This window comes from Saimiri boliviensis, chromosome 9, assembly GCF_048565385.1.
Source record: "Saimiri boliviensis isolate mSaiBol1 chromosome 9, mSaiBol1.pri, whole genome shotgun sequence".
Taxonomy (NCBI): domain Eukaryota; kingdom Metazoa; phylum Chordata; class Mammalia; order Primates; family Cebidae; genus Saimiri; species Saimiri boliviensis.
The window spans coordinates 42,913,991-42,931,528 of NC_133457.1; the positions used below are offsets into that span (position 1 = coordinate 42,913,991).

At 40.0% G+C, this 17,538-nt stretch overlaps 1 long non-coding RNA gene across 1 annotated transcript in view; it reads right to left on the reverse strand.

Annotated features, from left to right (window-relative positions):
* Nucleotides 1-1,623: 1,623 nt before the first annotated feature.
* The window catches only part of LOC141585630 (uncharacterized), a 436,560-nt gene continuing 420,645 nt past the window's right edge, over nt 1,624-17,538 (reverse strand). The window contains exons 19-20 of the long non-coding RNA XR_012519218.1: nt 3,612-12,280; nt 1,624-2,284 (exon numbers count right to left, since the gene is read on the reverse strand). This is a non-coding gene — a long non-coding RNA (uncharacterized LOC141585630). The remainder of the gene's footprint in view (nt 2,285-3,611; nt 12,281-17,538) is intronic.

Here is a 17,538-nt window from a genome sequence, read left to right on the forward strand (position 1 = left end):
TTGCTCTTTAAATTCTCTACAAGAGCAATTTTCAGCATTTACTAAATACACAAATAAACCGAAAAAGAGACTAACTGGGGAGACAGTGCAAGCACCAAGGTCATCAGAATGACTGAATTTGGCTGAACTTCCATGGCGAAAAATAAATGGGTAAACGAAAGATGCTTTCTGTCTTCCTGTACCACAGGGAGCTACTGGATCTCCTTCTCCCAGATACTTATTTTTTGTTTTCCTATCATTTGAGTCAAGAAAGTGAGTTATTTGTGAAGTTTGCTGTATGCAGGTTTCCTGGGGCAGTTATGGTTTAACAGTTATGCATCCCATGGCTGGGTGAGGTGGTGATCCAGAATCTAGATATACAGGGAGAAACGAGTAGCTAGAAGACAGGACATCTGTTAACGGGAATCTAAACCAGATGCAACTTCAGGAGAAAGCAGCCAGTCATGGGCACTGGTGGCTTCATATGGAGTTGCGACCTTCAGGAACTTTGAGAAAAATTGAGCCTTGAGCACGCTTGTTGTCTGCTTGAGCCATCAAGAGCAGAAGTTGAGGCCAATTCAACGTATTGAGCCCCACAATATCAGAAGCTGACTTCTGGGTTGAGATTTCTGCTTCAGTGTTTGATATTGGGTAGGTGAGAGACAGTGGAGGGACGCATACTTGGTTTGCTTATGTTGATTTCAATTCTGCTTCTGGCTGGGCATGGTGGCTCATGCCTGTAATCCCAGCACTTTGGAAGGCTGAGGTGGGCAGATCACAAGGTTAGGAGTTCAAGACCAGCCTGACCAACATGTTGAAACCCTGTCTCTACTGAAAATACAAAAATTAGCTAGGTGTGGTGGCATGCGCCTGTAATCCCAGCTATTCAGGAGGCTAAGGCAGAAGAATCACTTGCTTCCGGGAGGTGGAGGTTGCAGTGAACTGAGATTGCACCACTGCATTCTATAGGTCAATGAGTTTTCACAAACTGACCACATCTGTGCAGCCAATGCCTAAATCAAGAAGTAGATATTACCTTTACCCTCAAGGCCACCCTCAGGCTTCTTCCCTGTCCCTATCTTTTTCTGAGGGTTAAGTGTGATTTTAGCTTTTACCATCAACACCAGTTTTGTCCTCAGAAAAGTTAAATAATACAGTTTCCTGTCTGGCTTCCTTTAGTCAACAGCCTGTTTGTAAGATTCACCCATATTGTTGTACACAGTCTTCACTGCTGTATGGTATCCTGTTATTCAAATACACCACAATTTATTATACAGTTCTACTGTTTGTGAGCCTTTGGGACGTTTTTGGTTTGGGGTTATTGGAACTGGCTAGCACTGATTAATTTTTTTTAAACAGTGCTTTGTTATGAAGTCAATGTACATTCAACCAGTGATTTGGTCACCAGATTCTGTTAACAGAGTTATGTTATTCTAAGAAATTCCTTTTTCAGTGTTTGGATTTTTTTCCTAATAGTAAAATAAATGGGTCAGGTGTGGTTGTTCACACCGCTGTGCCCAGGGCTTTGGGAGGCTGAGGTGGGAGGATTGCCTAAAGCCAGAAGTTTGAGACCAGCCTGGGCAACATAGTGAGACCAGCATCTGTACAAAAAACTTCAAAAAATTAGCTGGGCATGGTGGCATGTACTTGTAGTTCTTAATACTCAGGAGGCGGAGGTGGGAGGATTGCTTGAGCACAGAAAGTTGAGGCTGCAGGGAGCTATGATTGTGCCACTATACTACAGCCTGGGTGACAGAGCCAGACTCTGTCTCTACAAAATAAATAAATAAATGATGGGCATAGCAGGGAGAGAAGTGAGAAAACTAAATAAATTGTTTTTTATTGCTGCACAGTAAAGAACCCCAAAACTTAAGGCTTCAAAAAGTAACAGCTTTGTTATTTCTCACAGTTCTGCAGGTTGACTGGGACCAGCTGAGCAGTTCTTTTGCTTTACATGGTGCAGCTGGGATCCCTCACGTGGCTGCAAACCAGCCTGGGAACATCCACGATGGCTTCACTCACATGTCTAAAGCCTCGTCTCCACGGCCGGGGCGGCTGAAGGCTCTTGCGTCACTCTTTCTCTCCACGTGATATTCCAACCGTTAGGAATTGAGCCCAGGTTTCGTTATGTGGTGGCTGTGTTCCAAGACAGGACAAATGGAAGTTGCCTGGCCTGTTGAGGCCAGGGCTCTAAAACACACAGAACACCATTTGTGTTCTGCTAGTCGAAGTAAATCACAGAGCCAAACTGAGATTCAAGATGAGGGGAATTGGACTCTTGCACTTGATGGGAGAAGCTGTATGCCTACAGAGGGATAAAAAAAATTGTTGGTAGCCTTCTTAGCTGATGATCTGCCACACAATCTATCTTGTCCCCCACCAAAACTTGGGGGAGGAAGGAAGCCTGCAAAGTCTGGAGGGTTATGTGGAGAAATGAGCAGATATTAGATTTGGTGAATGGGTGAAGGTGATGGCATAGAGGAGCAAGCATTGCTACACAGATTGGGAAGTGGCAATGGGAAGACAGGATAAATAGAACATCTCCTGCTCATCATGACTTTGGATGTATTCATTCATCTAGCAAATATTTAATGCAGGAGGCTTGAGGCAGTGTGGTAGACTAATAGGCAATTTCTGGAAGCAGCATTATCCTGAGAGGCTACCTCTTCAGAGGGCAGTAAAAGTTTGGAAATCAAATTGCTCAACCAGAAGACAGAGCAAGGAACTGAAGTAAGGACTCAAATGACATTGGGACATTCAGTCAGCAGGTAAGGTGGTTACAGAAGTCATATAGCGGGAGGGCCTGAGGTGATTCCTGAGCTTCTCTGTGGGCTGCAAATGACTGGCAGCTTCCTACAAATTTTCATGTTGGTCCAATTTAAGGAGCTAAACTGAAGTGTAGAAAATTTCAGTATTGCTGAGGAAGTAGAAAAAAACAAAACAAAACACTGTGAGGCTCCTCTGTCAGTGTGTTGGCTCAGGTGATTGTTGGTTCCAGAGGTCTGCAAGGAACTTGGCCATTGGCCAAATTACTGGAGAACAGTTTGAGATTAGGAGAACCTGGTCATGGAGTTTTGTAATTAAATGAAGGTGGGACATAGTTTGGAATTAGTAACCCTTAAAGTTGCAGGCATTTTCAGGTGACATTACTGGTGGTTTTACTGGCTTAAAAGGGATGTCAGGGTTCAGGGGTCCAAAGAGAACTGGTCAGTGATGGTGCAGTAGCATTATGGGTGCACCATTCATATCACCTCTGTACCACTTCAGGGCGCCCCAGTCCATCAACGGCCAGTACCTTATTTTCTTTGCCTGTGGGCTCTCTTTCATCATTGGAACCAGCTCTGCCACCAGAATAGATCCGCTTACCAGTGACTGACAGAATTTTACGTGTAAATACCCCAAATTCCCTTGCCCCTCAAAGGAATAACACTGAGGTTTATATTCTGTACTAGCTCTAAGTGAAATTAAACTCCAGTGGCCCACATTGGTTATTGGCTTGAAAATATACTCTTTAGTGACTGCTTTTACTTTTTACTTTCTTTTAAAACTTGATGAATTACTAAAAACTATCAGTATAATAAAGACAACAGATCACAAGATGGTTCCTATTGTAAAGATAATTTGTTACTCACAGTTCCCAAGAGGAGGGGGCATCCTATCCCATCAGGAGGGTGAAGTATTGGAGTTGGTCAGGAAGCAGAAGGAAGGGGGAACTGTAGGTTTCTGAGGGAAAGAATGGGTGAGGCAGGGTAAGCAGGACTGGCTTATTCGAATAATTTCAAGGGGCTTTGAGATATAGAGGCTACCCGTAGTTGTCTGGTATCTGGCTCTGGAATGATTAGAGCAGATGGATTATGGCTGGGAATGTGAGATCCTAATACAGGAGGTGTTTGGGGTGTGAGCTCTGGATTGGTGAGTTTGTATTTGAAAACTGCATTCATAGGCAAGTTGTTTACTATCTCCAGGAACTGGCTAACCCTGGACATGGCAGAACCTCCAGAGTCAGCTGTGCCCCAGATGTCAAAGCATCACGATTCAGAAATGGAAGGCATGGGTAATGCAGATGCTTGCTTCCCTCCTCCCGTGTGAATAATTCTATCTCCTCTCAAATAAAACTACCCAAATTCAAATTCTTTTCTTAGGCTGTGCTTCTGGGGGAAATCCGAACCAATCCAGACAGGGATGATGTCTCTTTTAATCATATGGATTTTAGGTGACGAAATTAAGGTGGTGGCAGTGAAAATGGAAAGAAAGGGATTCTCTGGAATGTGTACAATATTTTCAGTCTTGGAAAATGTTAGCTGAATAGAAATATATATGATTTACATGTGTATATTTCTCTAAAGTATGAATTTAATCCCAATGATTATTATTAGCTGCTTGAGAAGCGTGTGTGCCAGGTTGTATCGCCCCTTGAGAACTGATTACTAAATATCCAGAAAACTTCAAAGCTGGTAGTTAAACTGTCGGCTGTTTGAAATTGGCCATGATGAGAGCATTTATGCCACGAAAACTGGCAAATGCTGCAGATTAGGGTTTTTTTCCACAGAGAGATGATTTACCAGCACACCACTGCAATCATGGCATGTTTATGAAGAAAAGAACATAGTCTCATGGAATTTTGATGTTGAGAAAGTCATCAGGAATCAGCTAATTAAAACTCCTGAGTCCAAAGATAGAAAATGAGCCTCAGAGAAATGTAAGGGAATAAATTGCCCGGAATGAAAATTGGTGGCAATGCATAGGCTAATACCAATCTCTTGGTAAGTAAGAGTTCTTACAAATTTAATACCTGGGCTGATGTATTAAAGTCATTATAAATATTGCAAGTGTTGACATTTAAATGTTCAGATTTTATTTACAGAGTAGTGTGTGTTTTGAAGAGGAAGAAGAGGTAAAAAATTGCGCTATTGACACTGCAATTTAATAAAGCTATTTTGTTAAATGCTGAAATAAATAAATAAAAATTCCCTGAGCATTCATTGACACTGTAAATATGGAAAGTCTGTTATTGAGCAACAGTTAAATAGATGCCAAGGGAGAACATTGTGACAAAATCTCAACCAAATATCAATATGAACATATTTCTGTTTGTGTGAAAATATGTTCTTTCCGTATGGGAAGGGAAACTGTAAGAAGAGAAATATAAACAACACATTGAAGAAATGTTGAGTGGAGAAGCTGTTTATCTGCCAGAGCAAAGCACTTCTCTTCCTTCTGTGAATTTTCCTAGAGAGGCTGTCATGAAATTTACTTACGCAAATAGAAAGCCAATTCTTCCAGTCAAGGAAAAACGACAGATTTTAAGACCTGTTACTTAGTAAGGATGAAAACACACACAATATGGTTATATTTCGAGTAGGTATTTTGATTGAATCACCAAAGCTTTTTAAACTCCAGAGAAAGATTAAATGATTTTATTATTATTTTGAGACAGAGTCTCACTCTGTCGCCCAGGATGGAGTGCAGTGGTGCAATCTCAGCTCACTGCAACCTCTGCCACCTGGGTTCAAGCAATTCTCCTGCCTCAGCCTCCCGAGTAGCTGGGAATACAGGTGCTTGCCACCGCCCCTGGCTAATTTTTATATTTTTGGTAGAGATGGAGTTTCACCATCTTGGCCAGGCTGGTCTTGAACTTCTGACCTCATGATCCATCCACCTTGGCCTCCCAAAGCGCTGGGATTATAGGCATAAGCCACCATGCCTGGCCTCAAATATTTCAAAACAGATTCTAGATTAAGAAAAATCTGAATACTATCTTCCTAACAGTTTTCTTTTCTTTCCAAATATAAAACATATTGCTATAGACTGAATGTATTCCCCCCAAATTCATATATTGAAACCTAATTCACACATTATAAATAGAAGAATATAAGAATTCTTATGATGATAAGAATTAGGTTTCAATATATGAATGTGTGAGAGCATTTGAAGATAGGGCCTTTGAGAAGTAATAAGTCATGAGGGCAGAGGTCTCATGAATGAAACCAGTGCCTTTATAAAAGAGACCTCAGAAACTCCTTTGCACCTTGTCGTGTGAGAATGCAGGGAAAAGAAGGCTGTCTATGAAGTAGGAAGCAGGTCCTTGCTAGATACTGAATCTGTTGGCCCTTGATCTTGAACTTCGCAGCTTCCAGAATGGTGAGAACTAAATTTCTATGGCCTATAATCTACCAAGTCTATGTTATTTTTATTATTGTAGCATGAATGGATTAAGATACATATTATTGAGACTAAGAGGAAGAGATCAAGCTAGAAAGATGAAAGATATAACATCTCCAAACACATTCTACCAGTCTAGCCATGAGATATACAACAGACAAACTCCGGTGGAAGGACATTCTACAAATCTGACCAGTATTCCCCAAAACTCTCTAGACCATCAGAACAAGAGTCCGAGAAGTTCTCTTGTCATGACCAAGAGAAAGATCAAGGACACCAACTGTAATGTATTATCCCAAAAGGATCTTAGAACAGAAAAACGACATTAGGGAAAACTGACAAAATCTAAGTAAACTATGGACTTTAGTTAATAACATATCAATGTCGATTCATTAATTGTGATAATTCTACCAAGCTAATATAGGATATTAACAATAGAAAAAACTGGGGGTAGGGAATACAGGAACTCTGTAATAATTCTATAAATCTAAGATGGTTCTTAAAAGTTCATTAAAAGTAAAGCAGAAGCTTATGTTTGGGGAAAATGAAAGATGTTCATTTAGCTTGTGTTTTTTACTCACTGTTTATGTACAGTCTTATCACACTGCTGTCATGAGAAGCAGCCATGTGCTTTATGCAGGGAAGGGAGAAATAAGAGGAGTTAAGAATCTCAAGGCAGGCTGGGTGCGGCGCCTGATGCCTGTAATCCCAGCACTTTGAGAGGCCAAGGTGGGCAGATCACCTGAGGTTGGGAGTTTGAGAACAGCCTGACCAACATGGAGAAACCCCGTCTCTACTAAAAATACAAAATTAGCCAGGTGTGGTGGCACATGCCTGTAATCTCAGCTACTCAAGGGCCTGAGACAGGAGAATGGCTTGAACCCGGAGGTGGAGGTTGCGGTAAGCCAAGATTGTGCCATTGCCCTCCAGCCTGGGCAACAAGAGCAAAACTCCGTCTCAAAAAATAAAAAAATAAAATAAAGAATTTCAAAGCAAAAAACAGTGATGACAATTGAGGACGCTGTCAGTGACAGTGTATGGTAGGTGTCAGATGAGCTCTAATACTAAAATTACTCAGTATCCCAGCCACTGACCACCTTATGCCCAGGAACCCTTTTATTCTCAGTCAACAACTGTGTTAGTAGGAGGTATCTTGGAAAAAAGAGATCAAGATGCAAAGTTCAAATATCTTTACGGAGCCCTGCTGGGGGAAAAGAGGTCCACTGACAATTAAGAATGCTTTTCACACCTATGTTTGTTTTCTGTGTACAGCCCTTTTTGTGGTAGGCAGTCTCCAAGGATGTCCACCATCAGTTTCTTCTGTCTGTGTATATGCACGCTGCTCTTCACGTTAAGAGTTGGAATCTGACTGAGCACGGTGGCTAATGCCTGTATCCCAGAACTTTGGGAGGCTCGGGCCAGAAGATTGCTTGAGCCCAGGAGTTTGAGACCAGCCTGGGCAACAGTCTCTACAAAAAATAAAAATAAAAAAATTAGGCATGATGGTGCATACATGTGGTCCCAGCTACTCAAGAGGCTAAAGTGGGAGGATCACTTGAACTCAGAACGTGGAGGCTACAATAAGCCATGATCATTCCACTACAGTCCGGTCTGAGTAACAGAGTAAGACTGTCTCCAATAAATAAATAACGAGTTCGAATCCAATTTCTCTCCTCTTGAATCTGGGTTGGGTTGAGTGACCTGCTTCACCAATAGCATGTGAAGGAACTGACGTTTTGAAACTTCTGAGGTTGTATCATAAGAAGCATATGGCTCCTCCTGGGCCACTTGGGAGGCTTGCTCATGGGACCCTTGTTCTCAGGAGTCTCCTTGGAAACGAGAAGGGCAAGCCACATGGAGAGGCTATGCGTAGATACTCTGGTTGACAGTCCCTGATGAACTTCCAGCCTCCATACAGCCAGGATTCATTGTCAGCTCTATGAGTGAGACATTTTGGATGTCCAGCCCTGTCGAGCATGATACGATTCCAGTGCCAGCCACTGTCTGACTACATCTGTATAGGTATCCCAAGGACTAATAGCCCGATGAGTGTAGCTAACCCATGGAACTGTGAGAGAAAATAATAAATCGTGATTTTAAGCCACAGAGTTTTGCGGTGATTTGTCAACCAGCAATAGGTAACTGGAATTTTCCCTAAAAAAGCAACCTATCCAGATATTTTCCAAAGTTTGACTAGTAGGTAAGTTAGGCTTCTGAGTGCCAATATGCACAATCCCTGTAGTATGTAGCACTACTGAAAATCAATCGCAGTTAAACATAGCATACATTGAAAGTATTTAGCACTGGTATTTGACAGTAAACAAGACAGACTTCAATTCTGTTTTTATAAACAAGTGGAATAAAGCTATTAAGCTCAAAAAAAGTTATATCTTTAAAAAAATTTAATTAGCCAATTTCCCTCAGTTTTAATACCTTCACTCCCTTATGATTACAGAACTGTTTGTAAGAGTAGGAGCTAGGAAAATAAAAAAATAATTAATTGTTACTTTTTTGGGGGTCACCCTTAAGTTACAGTATTTTTTGTGTGTTTAAAAGAAGGAAATGAAGAAAGAAAAAAAAAAAGAAGAGAGAGAGGGCAGAAGGGAGGGAGGAAGGGAAGAAGAAAGGAAGGAAAGAAACCAGTAAGCACTTGGTAGTTGGAGTTGACTGCCTTCTATGTTTTATCCTCCTTTATCTCTGCATAAAGGACATCTGATTCCAAAACTTGTTTTTAATTGTCACTAAACATCTGCAAAGTTTAATAAGGCAGGTTTCAATTTTATTTATTTATATTATTTGTATATTTAACACACAGTTTAGTTAGCTATGTATTTATCTTTGGTTTGTTATTAACTGCTCAAGACAGCTCCTTTTGCAAACACTTGAATAAGGAGACCTGCATTCCTTATATGCATGAATATGTACAATGATACATATGTATCCTCTTTTGAGTTTTCAGCTTTGATAGACAAAAGTATTGAAAAGCAGCAAAACCAAGAACAAATCACCACTAGAAAAAGCAAACAAACAAAACCAAACCATAGGGTCAGATAGACCTGACTCCAGCTCTTGGGTAGGTTATGAGACCGCTGCTTCGTTTCCTCATCAGTGAAGGGGACCCCAATGCACTTCACCACAGGATCACAGGGAGTAAATGCATTTCCGTGCATTAAGTACCTGTCACATCGTAGAAGCAGCTAAGCACAGTGATTAAAATCTTGGAGTTTGGAATCAGAGAGACTGGGATTGGACACCTATGCCTGGGTTACATATGTAACTTTGGAAAAAATATTTAATACTTACTGTGATAAATAAATGGGATAATGTTTGTAACACATCTGGTACACAGTGAGAGCCCAGAGTCTAGTTATGGTGATGCTAATGTCGGTTCTACTCTGCCCTCTCTACCTCCTTCCATTCCACACCCTCTCATCCTTCAGTAGAAACTGGCATGCTTGTGTCAATAGAAGCTGCCTTCATCACTTTGTTTTTATTAAGGAATAATTTAGACACAGTAACTTCACCATTTTTAGTGTACATTTCTGTGTTTTGATAAATTCATACGGTTGACCACAACAAGATGTCATATTCCATCATCCTCCAAAATTCCTACCTATTACTTTCCAATCAACTTCTAGCTCAACCCTCTTGGAAACCCCTAGTTTGTTTTCTGTCCCTACCATTTTGCCTTTTCCAGGATGTTATATTAATACAATCACAGAGCAGGTAGTATTTTGAGTCTGACTTTACTCACTTAATATAATGCTTTCAGAGTCGTCCCCAATAGATTTTAGTTATTTTTAAAAACACACTTTTTTTTCTCTGTTGAATCATCCTGATTCACACAGATGAACTAATTAAGGGTGGAATCTCAAGAGTCTCTCACTCAGAAATTATTTCATTCTTTGGTTCACTGAAACACCAGCAAACAAAACCAAAAAGCACAAAACAACACTGGGATACGAGTTTCAACCAACTTAAAATAGTATGCTATGACAAGAAAATTATAATGTCCCCTCTTTTCACAATTAAAATAAAAAAAGAGAAAAATCATTATTCTGATACCAACCTTACCTAACTTATCCCTTCATTTTACAGGAATGCTTTCTTTAGTGATTTGACCACACAAATCTGCTGCATCTCATTTGACTTCAATGACTTGGATACCATTTTGAGGCACTTTCATCTTCTGCTTTTAGCCATAATGTGATTTATACATTCATGCTGACTCCATACATGCTAGCTGGCAATGGATTGAAACGAAACCTGCTGAGGAGAATCCGTTGACAGTTGGAATTCAGGAAGATGAACAGGCTTAGGAAAAATGTTCACAATCTTTTCCCATGCTTTTTTTTCTTATTTTAACTCTTGGAGAATTCAAATCTTGTTTTCTCAGAACTTACTGCAGGACTTAAGGAGAAAAAAAGGGACATATAGAATTATTTTTTCTTGGTACTGGGAGGGGGAGTAAAAAAAAAGGTTAGAGATGATTAAAATGGAATGGCCACAGCAGAATTTGGGCGAATTAAAGCTATGAAACTTTTTATCAATTCTTTTATGAATAATTCTTCCAAACCATAATTGTAAACTTCAAGTGCATTAGTATTTCTTCTTTAGCTGAGATTTGTGTTATAGAAACTGCTAGTTGATCTCTGATATACATTCTGATGGCAATCTAGTAGCCCAATTTGTTTATTCCACAAATAATTTTGAGTGCCTACTAGGCATGGTACTAGATATAGGAGTTCAATGGTAAGAAAACTGGCCAGCTCTTGTCCTTATGAAATTTACAAGCTTATACACTGATGATAACCTTCCAAGACTTCTATGAATGCCATGGTGCCAATGTACTCACATAAACATCCTTCAAAATATGGCAGTCACTTTGATAGGAGGAGGAACATATGAGAAGTGGTATGTTTGGCTTGAAAAATAAAAGAGCAGGATATTAGAGACTTTGAAGCTGAATATTGTCAGCCAAAGAAATTCCTGGATACACAGAAGGTGTAAAACCTATATTTATTTTATTGTTTCTTATTATTTTCTTACAGTGGTACTTTTTAAGAAGATTTGTTCCATCCTAGCTAACACAGTGAAACCCCATTTCTACTAAAAATAATAATAAAAAAAAACACACCTGGGCATGGTGGCATGCTCCTATAGTCCCAGCTACTCAAGAGAATAAGGCAGGAGAATTGCTTGAACCCAGGAGGCAGAGGTTTCAGTGAGCTGAGGTTGCGCCACTGCACTCCAGTCTGGCAACAGACTGGGACTCTATCTCAAAAAAAATTTTTTTTTAATATAACTATGAAATAGAGAATTACAGCCAGGTAAAATGCTTACATAAAAACAACAAAGAAAAAAAAAAAGGCAATTTCCCAAATGAATTAGGAGAAAATCAAGACAGAGATACTGAAATACTGGAAAGTTAGAGTTAAGGTAAAATTGTGAAGTTAGAACCCTAAATACAGTTATTTCATCTTTTAGTAGGCTCATCAAGCCCATATCTGAATAGAATCATAGCTAGCCCCCTCCATCTGCTAACCCAGGTAGGCCAGGACTTGCTCAATTTAACCAATTAGGCTGTCAATAAATAGTTTTTGAGTGCCTTCTATGTGCCAGGCGCCGCTCCAGGCACAGAATAAACTGGCTTGCTTTCTTCTTTTAGAGATAATAATTGAGTAATACTTTCAATGGACAAGCAGATTAGATTCTCTCTGGGACCTTCACTAGATCTAGAATTTCAGGATAGAAAATTCTTCCACTGTCTTTTTAGTCTCTTATTTAGGCCAGTTCACTTTTTAACATTGTAATTAGACAGGCATACATAACATCTTTTAAATATTGCAGAAAACCTGTCATAGCTTGATTTGAATAGCATTTTCCACTGTCTCTCTCATTGGTGATACATTTTTTATGTTTTTTCATGAAGGGCTTTATTATTCTTATATTACATGTGAGGAGATCTTAGGCATAGGAGAGTGAAATGACATTTCTGAACTCACCTCCTTGAACTGGTAACATCAGGAGTTGACAATGTATTTATCCTCTATGTTGTCTCAACAGGTGATGCATTTTCTGTGTATTTATATCCCTTCTCTTTCTTTTCTGATGATCCTCTCTCTTTCCTAGAATCTGGCTGGGTAATGAGGATGATAACATCCCTTAGACAGTAATGGTTAGGCACATGTGTATGTCGTAACCAGAATAAGAATCCTGGCTACTGGAAATGTCCTCTGGAAATTTATTCCCTCTTCTTAGAACTTAGTTTTTTTGTTTTTTTGTTTTTTTTTTAAATGTGTACAATGGGTAAAAATAATTGCAACTTCTTTCCTCATTAGATAAAAGCAGTCAATAAATAATCTCCATTATTATTACTTGACAGTAATTATAACACTGTAAAATTAAAGAAGATCTTAGAAATAATCTATTTATATATAGTTGACACCACCATCTTTTGTTGTAATTTTTCTCCAAGTTAAACAAAAGTTTCCAATTACACTTTGCATTTTGGTATGACTGCACAGATTGGCTTGAGTATTAGAGACTGAAAAATATTGACGACCTAAGCAGGTTAAAAAAATAAGCTCGGAGCCAGGCGTGGGGACTCATGCCTGTAATCCTAGCACTTTGGTATGCTGAGGTGGGTGGATCTCTTGAACCCAGGAGTTTGAGGCCAGCCTTGGCAACATGGCAAAACCCTGTCTCTACCAAAAAAAATAGAAAAACATAAGCCAGGCATGGTGGTACATGCCTGTAGTCCCAGCTACTTGAGAGGTTATGATGGGAGGATTGCTGGAGCCTGGGAGATGGAGGTTTCAGTGAGCCAAGATTGCACCATTGCACTCCAGCCTGGGTGACAGAAGTGAAACCCTGTCTCAAAAATAAATAAAATATGCTGGGCACAGTGGCTCAGGCCTGTAATACCAGCACTTTGGGAGGCCGAGATGGGAGGATCACTTGAGTTTGGGAGTGCGAGGCCAGTCTGGCCAAAATGGTGAAACTTTGTCTCTACTACAAATACAAAAAATTAGCCAGGCATGCTGGTGCATGTCTGTAATCCCAGCTACTTGGGAGGCTGAGGTAGGAGAATCGCTTGAATCTAGGAGACAGAGATTGCATTGAGTCTAGATAACGCCATTGCACTCTAGCCTGGGCAACAAGAGTGAAACTCTGTCTCAAATATAAATAAAATAATAAGTTTGGATTTGGCATCTATTAAAAAATGTTTCCTGATTCAATGAAAGTAAAATAGCTCTAAAAGAGTTGTTTGCCCCAGGTTGATTCATATCTTAGTTAAAAATGATCACAATAAGGACGGATGCAGCAGCTCTTGCCTGTAATCCCAGCACTTTGGGAAGCTGAGACCAGTGGGTCAGCTGAGATCACGAGTTCAAGAGCAGCCTGACCAACAAGGTAAAACCCCATCTAAAATACAAAATGCAAAAATTAGGCCGGGTGTGGTGGTTTATGCTTGTAATCTCAGCATTTTGGGATGCGAAGGCAGGTGGGTCAGCAGGGAGATAGAGACCATCCTGGCTAACACTGTGAAACCTCATCTCTACTAAAAATACAAAAAATTAGCCAGCCATGGTGATACATGCCTGTGATCCCAGCTACTCAGGGGATCAAGGCAGGATAATCACTTGAACCCAGCAGGTAGTGAGCTGAGATATTGCCACTGTACTCCAGACTTGGCGACAGATTGAGACTCTGTCTCTAAATAAATAAAAATAAATTAGCTGGGTATGGTGGCCCACATCTGAAATCCCAACTAATCAGAAGGCTGAGACACATAATTGCTTGAACCTGGGAGGCTGAGGTTGCAGTTAGCAGAGATCACTCTACTGCATTCCAGCCTTGCTGGCAAGAGTGAAATTCCATCTCACATAAAAAAACAAAATCCTCACAATGTTTAAATCTATTATTGACTTGGTTTCTATTTCTGATAGGAAATGGCTTGAATAAGGAATATTCTCATCCATCTCATTTCTCCTTTGGTATTGCATAGGATGTTACAAGGCTGGACTGGGATTGTGCTGGGGAACTTCCAGACAAACAGTAGGCTGCCATCTAATTCTAAGAAGCTTAGCAGGCATTTATGTGGGAGATACCAGAGATGAAATGCTTGCTTACAGAATACAGTTGAGGTTAAAGAGCTATGTCTTTTGGAAAACATTGACGCTAGTGGGTAACTATGAGAACTGAATTGGGGGAGACAATATATATGTTATACAAAGTTTTAGACTGATGACCATTTTCTTTCTGCATATTTTTCTTAATGTTTTTGTTGTGGTAAAATACATGTAGCATAAAATTTACCATCTGAACCATCTTTAAGTGTACTGTCCAGTGGTATTAAGAACAGTCATACAGTTTTGCAAACATCACTACCATTCATCTCCGTAACTCTTTTCATCTTGCAAAACTGAAACTCAGCATCCATTAAACAGTAACGCTCCATTCTCCTTGTCCCCTAGTCCCTGGCAACCACCATTCTGTTTCTTCTCTCTGTGATTGTGACTACTCTAAGTACTTCAAATAAGTGGAATCATATAGTATTTGTCTTTTCATTATTTCCTTACTTCATTTAGCATAATGTTCTCAAGGCTTACCTATGGTGTAGCATATGTTAGAATTTATTTTCTTTTTAAGTATAAATAGGCCGGGTGTGGTGGCTCATGCCTGTAATCCCAGCACTTTGGGAGGCTATAGGTGGGTGGATCATGAGGTCAGGAGTTCAAGACCAGCCTGACCAATATGGTGAAACCCTGTCTCTACTAAAAGTACAATTAGCTAGGCGTGGTGGTGTGCACCTGTAGTCCCAGCTACTCAGGAGCCTGAGGCAGGAGAATTGCTTGAACCCGGAAGGCAGAGGTTGCAGTGAGCCAAGACTACCACTGCACTCCAGCCTGGGTGACAGAATGAGGCTCTGTCTCAAAAAAAAGAAAAAATAATATTCCATTGCATGTATATCACACTGGATATGGAGCAATGGGAACTCTTATATATTGCTGGTGGAGATATAATTTGGTAAAACCAGGTTGGAAAACTGCTTCACAGTATCTACTAATGCTGAATATAATATCAACAATTAAATAATTCTACATTTAGGTATATACCTAACAAAAATTTGTAGCTGTGTATACCAAAAATCATATGAGAATGTTCATAAAGTTTCTACTCATGTTAGCCCCAGACTGGAAACTACCAAAATGCCTAGTAGTAGAATAGGTAAATAAATTGTTGATATATTCATACAATGGAATAACTTATGGCAATGAAAATGAACAAATGATTAGTACATCCAACATGAATGAATCTCCCAAATAAAATATTGAGTGAAAGAATCCAGTCACAGAAGAGTACATGCTGCATAATTCCACCTCCCTGAAGATCAAAAACTGACAAATCTGATCTGTAGAAATAGAAGTCAAGATATTTGTTAACTTTGGAAATTTGAGTTTTGATAGGGAAGGGTAACGAGGAGGGCTCTTCAGTTTTTGGTAATGTTTTGTTTGATCTGGGTACAAGTTATGTGAGTATGCTTAGGTTTAGAAAGTTTTTGAAGCTGTATATGTAAGATGTGTGCACTTTGCTTTATGTTTTTTAAAATAAGAATGTGTACTCTAAAAATAATGACTGAGGCCAGGCACGGTGGCTCATGCCTGTAATCTCAGCACTTTGAGAAGCCAAGGTGGGTGGATCACCTGAGGTCATGAGTTTGAGACCAGCCTGGCCAACATGGCGAAACCCTATCTCTACTAAAAATACAAAAGTTAGCTGGGCGTGGTGGCAGGTGCCTCTAGTCCAGCTGCTAGGGAGGCTGAGCCAGGAAACTCATTTGAACCCGGGATGCAGAGAGGTTGCAGGGAGTGGAGATCATGCCATTGCACTTCAACCTGGGTGACAGAGTGAGACTCGGTCTCAATAGTAATAATAAATAAAAATGTAAAAATTATGACTGAATTTTAAATATCATGTATGTTATAAGTATAAGTGTTCATGGAGCACATGGAATTATGTGTCTATTACCTGAGTGGTAGGATTTTTGAATGTGTATTTGTACCATAATTTTTACAATATTGTTTGTGCAACAGATAATTAACATTAAAGAGACCATTTGATATATTTATTTGCCTTTAATTTAGTAGTAGAAGAAAAGAGACAAGCTCGAGTGGGTGATGACTAGAGCAGATGGTAATGAAATACACAATAATATCCATTTTAAAATAAAAAATTACTATGTTGCCAGGTGTAGTGGCTCACAACTGTAATCCCAGCAGTTTGGGAGGCCAAGGTGAGAGTATTCCTTAAAGCCAGGAGTTCAAGACCAGCCTGCCTGGGCACCAGGCAAGATCCTATCTCTCCAAAAATAAATTTAAAAATTAGCTGGGCATGTTGGCATATGCCTGTAATCCTAGCTATTTGGAGGGAGCAGGAGGATCACTTAGGCCCAGGAGTTTGAGGCTGCAGTGAGCTATGATCGTGCCACTGCACTCCAGCCTGGGTGGGGCCCTGCCTCCAATAATAAATAAATAAATAAATAAATACGCTTACTTTTCATTGAGTTACTGAAAGCAAAGCTGCCTATCCAAGAATCACAGGGCTTTAGTTATGGAAAGGGCCTTAGAGTTTACAGAGTTGACCTTCTTTGCTTCATAGATTTTAAAAAGTCAAAGCCACAGTATTACACAGTTTGATGATGACAGGATCAGGACAAGAATTCAGGTCCCCTAACTCAGTCCAGTGCTCTTCTTTCAGATCAGCTGTTGGTTGATCCACAAAGCTGTGACATGACCCAGGGCCAAGTAGGGGGAAAAAAAAATCTCACTGGGAGGATAGTCTGAAAACGTTAATAATTCCCCACTCCTTCATGAAGTCACATCCCTTTGCAATATGACTTTTAAAAAGATGAAGTACCTTTTTGACCCCTTGAAGCTGAGCTCGGCCACGTGAGTTGCTTTGACCAATAGAATGAGGCCAAAATCATGTTGTGCCAGTTGTGAGTCTAGACCACCAGAAGCAAGAATGATTCAGCTCTGTTTCTTTGAAACCTGCCAGCTGCCAGGTCAACAAGCTCAAGCTAGCCTTTCGGAACAGAGAGACCATGTGGAGCAGAGATGAGTGTTTTAGCCCTCAGCAGATTCAGCAGCTGACCATAGATGCATTAGTGAGCCCAGCCTAGGTCAGAACATCCCAGCCGAGCCCAGAACAAATTTCTGACCAACAGAATTGTGTGTTAAATAAATGATTGTGTTTTAAGCTACCAAGATTTAGGGTGGTTTGTTTTACAGCAAAAGTGAATGGATATCATGTCCATTGATCATATTAAGCCATGTCTTATCCATTCGTTGCACTGCAAATTAGTATTCCTTCCCCTAATTTTAGAAAGAA